This window comes from Meleagris gallopavo, chromosome 16, assembly GCF_000146605.3.
Source record: "Meleagris gallopavo isolate NT-WF06-2002-E0010 breed Aviagen turkey brand Nicholas breeding stock chromosome 16, Turkey_5.1, whole genome shotgun sequence".
Classification (NCBI taxonomy): Eukaryota; Metazoa; Chordata; class Aves; order Galliformes; family Phasianidae; genus Meleagris; species Meleagris gallopavo.
In genome coordinates, this window is record NC_015026.2 from 6,352,646 (window position 1) to 6,362,913 (window position 10,268).

Genomic DNA, 10,268 nt, shown 5'->3' on the forward strand with positions numbered 1-10,268 from the left:
GAATCATCAAATCCACTTGATACATAGGTCGATTTAAGCAGAAGCAGAGAGCTGGGCTTTCCTACATGCTCTCTTCTGTGCCTGTGCACTCTGCTGGACAACAGAGAGGGACCATTCTGCAGGCAGGTCACACCAGCACCACTCATTTTCATGTCACACAGCCCATGGCAAGAAAGCACAGCTAGTGGTGAGCGGCATATTCTCCTACAGTAACAGCAATGGGGATGACACCGTCTGCACAGTCCAGGCATCTTATCACAGAGCCAAGAGTTTTAGTACCAATTCCTTCAATGCTCTTCTACATTTCACCAGCCCTGCCTTAGACATGGCTAGAATACAAAGTATAATTCCACCGAAGGAGCATCAGCTAACCCATGCTGCCCTCTTCAGGAGCTGCTATTAATTCATTACCAGGGTGCAGCACAACCCTGATGGGTAGAGAATTTAGGCTGATTTTCATAAACAGGCCTATCAAGAACTTCATTTTAGCAAAGAAGAAAAATGTTATCTCTATCTGAAAATAAACAAGACAGAGCATTAAGAGCAGCTACCCAACTTACTCCTTACCAAGCTCCTGAAATCACTTCCCCTGTGTCGCTCCAATGTGCACAGTACAGCACACTGATATGGGGCCCAAGGAGTGCTTTTGGCAGAGAAGGAGCAAAACCACTCGTGTTTCTGAGCCCTGCAGAGGTTTTCAGGTCACTGGTCTGAGTAGCACAAGGTAAAGACAGTGTCCTGTAAAGGAAGAACTTTCCCTACTCCACCAAATGCTCTGATATTTGACCCCGGTTCATAGGAAACAGAATCAGCTTTTCTTCAGGAAGGACACACACCTAGGAGAAGCAAAGGAAGCTGAAGAGTGGGGCAATGATGGCAGTAGCTATGCTCTTTGTTAGTAACTGGGAAGTGCAGAACAGATGAGAGGAGAACAGCAAAAGCATTAGTTCATGCTTCAAGCTCTGATGCAGCACACACGGCACATATCAGCACATTCCCTGATGGCATGGGCTGTCGTGAGCTCAGCTGCTTGACCACAGTCACAGACTTGGCACTGAAGGGTCCCGCTTTGACAGAGACTCAGGAAGTAACAAAGCAAGCCAGTTTGCCCACCCGATGACAGGAGTATGTTGTGTCAGAACCAAAAGGACAGGCAACTCGTGGAGAGGAAGGACACCAGGAGCAGATACGCACACTTGTCTGGGCCTTGTCCAGTCAGAAACTGCTGAAGTAGGTATGGGGAAGGGGTGAGTATCAAACAACACACACAACAGAGGCTAACAATCAAAAGGCATGAAAGGTTGTGTGAAGTGGGAACAAGGGAAGATTTTAACATTACAGCAGTATGAGGAAAGACCAGAAAGAAAGCCATTCCGGGAATTTCAACTAGTTACGTTTCATTAATCAGTTTAGAATTCAGCACAAGTATGGGTTTGAAAGGCGCAGCTCTATCTGGGAAGGTCACAGTCTACCACGTACTGCAAAGAACTCCCAGTAATGCTGCCTCAGTGAAGGGCTTTAAGCTTCTTCCCATTACACAAGAGAAAAAGCTAGACCTGTCATATCCGAAGCAGATATCTGGAGGCAAGCTAAGGCACATTTCAGAGATAGTGCTTATAGTCCAATGATGTTTAAATCTTTTGCTCCCATCTGCCACCCAGGGACATCTTTGCATTTTGCTTTTATTTGTCACCAAAGTCTATTCTCGTTCCAGCCTGTAGAGGCTGGTGAGCTGCATTTCTTTATTTTTCATTCCAGGGAAGTATTACTTATGTTGAACCCATTTGTCCCTAACAGAGATGTAAGATGTAGCTCCCTAGGAATTCAGATGTTATTTAAAGTTATTTTCCAATATCTAATTTGCCTTTTATTTATTTAGGGAGTTATTTCAGCCAGAGCCTTCCTATTGAGAGACACCATGACATGTTTACAGCGCTGGTCCTCAAGGCAGCCAGGAGCTGGAGGAGTCAGGCAAGCAGCAACATTATAGATTAAAATAATTACAACATAGAATACAACATAGAATACAGCACTAAATAAAAGTAAAACCAGCAAAGACAAGGGAGAAAAAGGAAACAAATTGGAAAAAGTACACTGTCGTTCAGAACAATCACAGTGAGGGGCCAGGACTCAGCCAGACGTCACCTCATTTTGGATCAGTTCTCCCTGTGCATGTTGTGACAGTGTCTATGGCTACTAAATGGGCTGGCATTGCACCTTTCCAAAGGCTAAATACCAGGCCTGCCCTAAGCAGATGCTTCCTGGACCACTTCAGCAAAATAATTGTCTTGCTGCAGCATCAGCAGATAATTCCCAGCACTAGGTACATGAGATCCTGTCTGTTCCCAGCCCTGCTTGTTGCAGATATACAAAACCTTGCAGCCTGGCATTCCCAGCCCCCTCACAGTATAGCTTACAGTCAGACATACAGGGAGGACCCAGGTAGCAGAGGCTGAGCACCCTCATTCATTTGTTGAAGCCCTCCTGTACCGAGTGAGCTCAGATCTCTATGCACAGCAGTGTGCTGCCAGCTGGACACTCCCTCTGTAGTACCAAAAACCACACTGTCCTGAACTGCTTGGGCTCCTAAGGAACATTAAGACCCTGTCCTGCCCTGGACACAAAGTAGCTGCTAATTATTCCCTCTGCTGTTGGTTTTCTTTGGTCTCATTCTATGATCACTTAATGGGAAGTAGATTATGCAATAATTGAGTGTTGGAACCAGCAGATCCCTCCACAGCAGGAGATGTACATTATTTACCCATAAAAAATATTTCAATGGTTATTACCATGTAAACTGTGATTAATTAAATTCACAGGAATTATTTCTGAGGCATGTAAATGGGAAGATTCCTGCTGAGGAAAAGCTGGAAAGCTGGCTCCATCCTGACAGCAACAGGGCCGTGAAGCAGAAGGAAGCCCTGAACTTACCCCCATGATTCCTGCACTTCAGAGAGCAACAAAGCATGCAAAGGAAGGGGAATGGTGGGGGCTGAAGTCAGTGCCCCATTAACCCATTGAAAATTTCCATCTGGAAGGGTTACAACCTCCTGACCATCTGGGTTCTTCATTGCTAGCCAGGCTCCAGGGAGACCTCATTGTGGCCCTCCAGTATTCAAGGAGAGCTTATTAACAGGAGGGGGACCTACTTTGTACATGGTCTGATAGTGATAGGACAAGAGAGAATGGCTTAAAACTGAAAGAGGGGTGATTTAGATCAAATGTGAGGAGGAAAGCCTTTACTCAGAGGTGGTAAGGCAGTGGTACTGCTGACCAGAGCAGTGGGCGCCCCATTCCTGGAGATGCCCAAGGCCACAGTTGGGCCCTGAGCTGGCTGATTTGGGGGGACAGCCAGAACACAGCAGGGAGTGGAGCTGGGAGGACAGTAAGGTCCTTCCCAACCCAACCCAACCCAGCCCAGCCCAACCCACTCTGTGATTCTGTGATTTTTACTTCCTTGCACAAGTATTAGGAGTACTCTCCAAAATCACATAGGCTTAGATTATACCCCAGAGAGGTGTACGCTCCCACTATTTTAGCTTTTACCACAACCTCACAGCAAGGAGTTCCATAGCTGCACTGTGTACAATGTGGAAAAATACCTCCCTTTTCTTTCCGCTTTGAATTTGACGTGTTATTGTGTCCTTCCTTTCACCCAAGCTCCTTCATAAACAAGGCACTGAACAATCATTCCTTCCTATCCCACGTGATATTATACACATATATTTCTCTTAACTGTCCCTTTTCCAAGCAAAGCTTTCCCCAAAAGAATTTCCAGATGTGTGATCATCTTTGTCACTCATCTAATGTTTTCTAGTTCTGCTCTTTACTTTCTGAAAAGGAGGATCAGCACAGCGTAGACTGTTCAAGGTGTGTAATTTATGCTAGGACATAACCATGTTAGCTGTTCTGCTTCTTCTCTTAGACCTGACACATCATTTACACTTTGGACTACTACTCAGTGCTAGGCCAGTGCTGCAACATAAGTATATTTTAGAACCCCAAGTCTCCTACGTTACTTAACAATCTCTGCTGTACTCATTACTGTACATGTAAAATTAGCACTGTTTTTCCTTCTGTTCATCGCTTTATGTTTATCTACACTGAATCACATCAGATCAGCCACTCGCTATGCAGATGGATTTCCACAGCTCTTTGCATTCAACTCTTATTTCTACTGTCTTGAATAGCTGAGTATTGTCAGCAAACAAGCAGTCATCGTGCACCTGAGTATGTCAAACAGCTGAAGCACAGATCCCCAAAGGATTCAGCTGGTGACCTCTCCCTGCTGTGAAAACTGGCCATTTACTCCCATACTTTTTGAGTTACGTGTCCATCTGGGAACCTGTCCTCGTGTACCCAGAGCTGCTTGCTTTATTTAGAAGTCTTTGACCAGGGACCTTCTTGAATTCTTTTCTCGAAATCCAAGCAGGATATATAAATCCATTTTTCTATCCTAGGTTTGCTGCCTCCTTCAGAAACCTCCAAGAGATTTATGAGACGTCACCTTTCTCTGCAGAAGTCTTACATCTTTGGTGCATCACATGCTTCTGACTTTGTGCATTCCAAAAAGAACAAGACCCATGCTGTATCCAGGTTTTCCCTAGTGAGGTTACAATGACTAATTAATAGGGACCTTTCCCATATACTAGCATTTACATCTCCTGGGTATACAGCAAATTGTTCCCAAGAAATGCTGCCTGAAGTCGCACTGAGACAGCTGGAATAGGTACCTCTGCTCCTCCCTGCATATCAGAAAAGTCAGATGCAGCACAATGAGGAGAAGGTGAGCTCTTTATTGTGTTCATGGTAATGTTCCTTTCTCTAAGGGCACAGGGAAGCTTCCTGGCAGTAGCATTCCAATCTGCAGTTCTGCCACTGGCAACAGGCAGCTCATCTCTGTCCACTTGTGCAGCTCCCAGCGTCCCCCAGCACAGGGACTCCTAAAAGCAGCATTAAAGCTAACGGGGTTTGGTTCCATGCTTAGAATAGCTGAGCAGGTGCAGCAGACAGTAGTCAGAAGCAGCATGTGTAACCTGGGAGCCATTTGTCACCGACTTTGTCTGACTTCTTAGAGTGAAGAAGACAGAAGAATATAGCATTCATCACCTTAAATTCTGTACAGTGACAAAGCAGCAAGTGCATGTAACAACTGAAACACACTCTGCAGACAGTAATGGCCACTGTTAAAGTGCAATTTGATATTTGGAATATGACGGAGTCTATCAATTTTTGCTTTTGTATTAAAGTTGTTTTTTTCCATCTGTTGAAAGTGGAGCTTTGTGATTTCACAGCGCATTACACTTTATGGGCTTCATTTGCTGCACCCAAAGAATTTCATTCCGCTACATTAAAAAATACGTTGGGATGCTGGATATGCCTTTAACTTTCCAAGGCATGCTGTTGTGTGAAGCTCCTAGCAGTGAACTTCATTGAATGTTTAGTTTATACATTTATAATATATAATATAGTATAATATAGTATATATTATAATATATACTATATATACGGTAATTACTAGTTAATTTTAATTAATTAATATATAAATGTGTTTTAATATTAAATAATACAGTGTGAATCATGAGGCATATTGGCCTTGTCACAACAATCAGAATTCTGTCCCTTTCTTGTTTAGCCAAATCCATGGTCATCACTGGGAAAGGAAACACCTGATCTCTGATGAGTGCTTGGGTCTCTATCAGTGCTTTGATTTTCTTACGCACCACACATAGACGGAGGAATGGGAAACTACTTCAAAGTTCATTTTGCTGCTGATGTCATGCAGATGTGTACTACAAACATGCAGATACACTTGGATATGCTTACACTCATGTGATAATCCTGCTTTTTTCTAAGGTAAAGCACAGGTCGTTCTAGCCAAGTGTTACCAATACCAACGCAGGACTAGCTCTTGGAGGATCATCCCAATCGCAGCACCATGACTACCATCCATTGCAAGTACCATCACAGAACCAACTGCCAAATGTGTCATCTGTCCTTCCTCAGCAACCAAGCACTGTTATCACCAGTGATCACGCCTCAGTAGCATGCCTGGTCTCCCATTTTGTCCCAGGTTCCAAGCCTGCAGCTCCCTGCACACTTGCCCTTCTTGTTACTGTTATTGCATTGACTCAGATCTTGCTGTCAAAAGATCCCTCTGCCTAAGGATCTCGCTACAAAATGAATTCAGCAAGGTTTAGTGCATTGCTCAGCCAAAGCCTTCCTACTGGGTCTTCCCCTGCTGCACTATTACTTCACAAAGCTGTTAACTGGAACTGATGGTTTAGCCCAGCAGGTGATTTGAATTTGCGTGTAAAACACAGTGCCAAAAGCAGAGGAAGGGCAAGGCGCTGCACCATTGTGCAGTCTGGGAGACCACCTTTTTAGAGCATCACCACAGCCTGCAGTTTCCAAACACAAGCTGTGAGGACAACGAAGTGAGGTCATTCACTGAGAAATGCAGCCCACTTCAACAATGATGCATATTACATTTCCTTTTAAATCACCACGGGGAGAATTTCCAGGGCAGAGGAATCTGCACAGCACTTTCATGGTTTGTTACAACACAAAGGGGTACTGACTGCATGCTGCTTCTGTTATCTTCTCTGCAGTGGTCCTGAAAGTTTCCCAACAGGCCCAGCTGGCTTGAACCAGAGAGCTCACAAATGGAGGATATCTCTTTCCATTGCATGGGTGAAAACACAACCGTAACTTTTTCTATTATTTCTCCTCACCTTGGCAAGCAGCTGCTCATTTTCAGAGCAAATAGCAGTGTGACCTGACTTTGCAAGATGCCAAGTACTCCAGCTCTGCTCAGACCTTCTGTATGCTTCACGAGGAGCTCTGCTACCACTCGCACCATGCAAGGTGGGTACAGCATTCCTCTGGAAGAGACGAAACCCAAATTCCTCTCAGTGTCACATACAGCATCTTGGATCTGGTCAGGAGGAGGCAGCAGAGCAGCAGGCATTCCTGCCACTGCAGGAAGCATCTATCTACAGTCTGCCTGCATGGGGAAAGAAAAAAAATACTTCCAGTTGGAAAAGAATGACAGAGAACAAGGCTAAGAAAAAGCCTCCTGTTTCCTGCTGGGCACACACAGCACCACAACAGAGTGGAGCTTCAGTTTTTCTGCTATGATTCAAGCCAAGTGGCACCAAACTATATAGAAAGCAGAGAGGCAGCAGGCATCACAGGCAACACTGAAAAGCCTGAGCTTGATGTGTTTCTCTCCTGCATTTTCTCACAACCTCCAGTATTATTATAGTGCCGCACAACACCATAGAATATAATTGCTGTAGTGATTACTTACAGCCATTACATTAAGCTTTAAAATGTTCCTTTCAAATTGAACAATGTTTTTTTTTTTCAAAGTCAACAGCTGGTTCACAGCTTGAAAGCAACAGTTAAGATAAATTAAATAAAAAGGGTAATAAAATCACAGACTAAATTTAATTTCTGAAGCAGATGCAAACTCCAGCAAAGCCTTTTAAATATCTTTTTAAAACATCCACAGAAACAAAAGTCAATACGACCGATAATTATACTGTGCTCATTAATAAGAATGTGATGTATGAGCACAAATAACTGTGTACACTTCTAAATATACTTAAAACAAGTACAAATTCATGCAGCATTTATAGCCCCAGTCTGAGGGATAAATCAAACAGAAGTTTCCAATGGGTGTAGTAAATTTGTGAGAAAGGAAAAAGTGTTTACTTATATATTCTTCTTCTCAAGGTATACGTGCATAATATAAAGACTAGTTTATAAAAAGGACTTTCTTACCCTTGGGATAAAAAAAGGTGGTCCGATATAAGCTCCAAATCAGGATGATGCCAGGAGCCCTTACCAGCTCTTGGAATGCTCTACTGGAGCAAAATACAACCCTTCCAGTATTTCTAGAGCATACAGCCTCACTTAAATGCCACGAGGCTTTTCTCTGGCCTGGTTTCTTTGTCCAAAAAAATGAGCTAAATATGTAAAAGAGGATGTATCCCTTTACTTTTAAGAAAAGATAGCAGACACATCTCTGTGCAGATGGACTATACCAAATATTTTGCTACTCTTAATGCACAAACAGATGCACAGAACAAGAGGATGCCTTGGCATATATTCAGTATGTGATTCACCTCACCTACACTTGTCTGCCTGAAAAGCAAGGAGGTCATCTAAGTTAGTCTTTTAGCTTCCTTCCATAGCCTGAGGAGAGAAACAGACACTGACAGAGAATAATTTATTCCACTTGCTTGTCCACCATAACTATCCTATCTCAGGATATGATATACCTATCAGGCTATGAAAAAGCCCATGCTGAAGACATCTCTTTCCAATTTCTCAAGGGCCCAGAGGAGCAGCTGGCACTGGACACCTCATGAAATAAAATTAAATCCCCACCTCGGGTTCAGCTGTAACAGCAGAAGGAGTACTTACTGCCATAAAGATTTTTTGTTCCTTTTAATTTTGAAGAAGCTGTTGGAACGTGCTTGCAAATATAAAGGAGATTCAAACCAATATAAGCAAAGAGGGAAAAAACTGTATTTTTAAAACAGTATGACTTACAAAAGTTCCATCCTGCAAAGGTAACTAAGGCTACATACAGTAAGCTATACTAATAGTGAATATGTCTCATTTGCATCTTAGCATCGACACCTATGTCCCAGATGAGTGTTTCATAACATTTTTGGGAAAAAAAAGTGTTTTCCAATGATTTCTGGAAGTAGAACTGGGTGTGCTTTTATAGCCTGCTCCAGAAAGAACATTGTGTGTCCTACACACACTGCAGTAATATGCATTCCAAAGAGCCAAGCAAAATGTCACCTTAACTCATGGAAAGTTATTCCATCTCATAATATCAGAGAAATTACGACAATATGTTGTTCTACATGAAAGTACATGGCAGTGCTATTTGTGAGACCTGGCAGCTGCCACTCTCAGCAGAGCAGATGGCAGCGATAAAAACACAGTGCAGGGAACAGGTTGATAAAGACATATCCATCATTACACTTTTGCTTTACAGCGGCGCTCGACTCAAAGATACAATCAAAACGCACGGGTCTGTCACTCTCGAGTAGGAAGAGTTTGCTTATCTGAGCAAAACAATTCTCCTGTAATGATTAATTCTGGATGTATTATTAATCAATATTAATCATCTCCTGTCCACGGGAGCAGGCAGAGACAGCTGGGAAGACTTTCAAAATCTTAAAAGACTTATGTGCTTACCCCTTTGTTCTTCAGATGGACAGACAACCATTCACTGTCTGTAATGGAAAATCAAAGTCAGCCAAAGTAACGCTGTCACGGCAATCATCAGTTTACACTCTCACCAGAGGACCACGGGGCACATTACACTCTCATTTTCTTTTCTCTATTTATTTATTTGTTTGTCTGTTGCCGTGCAGAAGGCATTAAATGAAAGTAATTCTCATGGGAGGGACCAGCCAACGGTCCTGGAAGCAGAAACGATCTATTTACCTTAAAACACACAAACTGATGGACTAATGGCCTAACTAGTGAACAAACTTATAAAATCAACTTTAAGTTCCAGATGAAAATCTACTAGCTTTTGTAACAGAAATTCTAGGCCTATGTATAGTGTTTATTTTAATATATGACCTCCATCTATACTTTTTAGCAGATGTGATGGCAATGGCGGGGCACCTCTGCTGGTATGGATTTACAAGCGTGGCATGTAGCTCCTGTTCATCGCTGGCAAAAAATATGCACAGCTAGTGGTGGTGACTGTGTTGAAAAAGTGTTTTGTAGCTGAGAATCTGCTCTACCAAACAGTGTCATTGTGCTCTGTGCTTGTTGTCATTTCCATGGAGGTAGATAGGAGGCACTACTTTCGGTATGACCTCTGCACACACGTACCGTGACAAATCCTCTTCGCTCAGTGAGGCCCAGGCAAACCAAAAGTTGGATGAGTCAATCATACCAGCCTCATAGCAAGCTATGCTGTACCTTAACGAGACGTACACAGAATTAATACCACTTAAGATACAGGATTTATATAATACCGGGACGGTCATAAAAGTATTACAAAAAGCCATACGTTTCAATGCAACTTCCATAGTTTTACCTTGGAATATCATCTTCGTTATGAAAATATTCCATAAAAGCACTCCATTAAAACTGAAGTTTACTCTCAATTGCTGCAGGAAAGCTAGCAAAGCCCATCGCGGCTTTAACGCCCTGTTCCTCCTCAGGAGGCAGACTGCTCACACCGCACAACCGCCCTCAGCAACCCACCGCAGCACGGCTCCATC

General features: G+C 43.1%; 1 long non-coding RNA gene across 1 annotated transcript; it reads right to left on the bottom strand.

The window, feature by feature from the left end:
* Positions 1 to 5,692: 5,692 nt before the first annotated feature.
* LOC109370224 lies at positions 5,693 to 10,260 on the bottom strand. Its single transcript, XR_004161465.1, has 3 exons — positions 10,082 to 10,260; positions 9,223 to 9,963; positions 5,693 to 7,006 (listed from the first exon to the last, which is right to left on the bottom strand). It is a non-coding gene; the product is annotated as an uncharacterized LOC109370224 (long non-coding RNA).
* Positions 10,261 to 10,268: the final 8 nt, after the last annotated feature.